The sequence below is a fragment of the Arachis ipaensis genome, chromosome B02, assembly GCF_000816755.2.
Source record: "Arachis ipaensis cultivar K30076 chromosome B02, Araip1.1, whole genome shotgun sequence".
Lineage (NCBI taxonomy): Eukaryota > Viridiplantae > Streptophyta > Magnoliopsida > Fabales > Fabaceae > Arachis > Arachis ipaensis.
Window position 1 is genome coordinate 5,426,430 of NC_029786.2, and position 667 is coordinate 5,427,096.

Genomic DNA, 667 nt, shown 5'->3' on the forward strand with positions numbered 1-667 from the left:
TCAGAGAAATAATAATAATAATAATAATAATAATAATAATAATAATAATAATAATAATAATAATAATAATAATAATATGAAAGAAAAATTAAATAAAATGATGTGCTATGAATGTGAGACCTTCATAGTTAAAAGTGTAGAGAGTGTGCCTCGTCTAATGACCTTAGTTATTCTGAATGGTTCTCCTTATTATTCTAATGTTTATTTCATTTATTTTTATTCAAAAGCTCGGTTATCTTCTGTACTTCAGCCCTCAGTGATTTATTTATAACTAACAATTTAACCTTGTTGGGAGAAGGAAGGAGATTGTTTTGCTCTTTCATCATTGATTACAACCTATAAAAGAGGCTAAATAATTGGATAGAAAAAATGATAGTGGAGTTAAGTAAATTTGTCTCCGCAGACGGCGTCAAATGTTTATGCCTTGTTAGCCAGGGAGAGGTATAGCTCATCTTGTCCAGAGTTGAGCTTGTCTTCATTTGGGAGAGACACTCCGACACCTGCAACAGCACTCCGACACTCAAGTAAGAATAAGATATGAGTATAATGTTTAGAATAAAGCTTTACATCCAAGCAAAATACTTAACTAAGTCTAACCAAGTTGTTATAACAACTTTTCAAATCACACGCTCCTCCTCCTCCTCCTTCTTCTTCTTCTTCCAAAGTC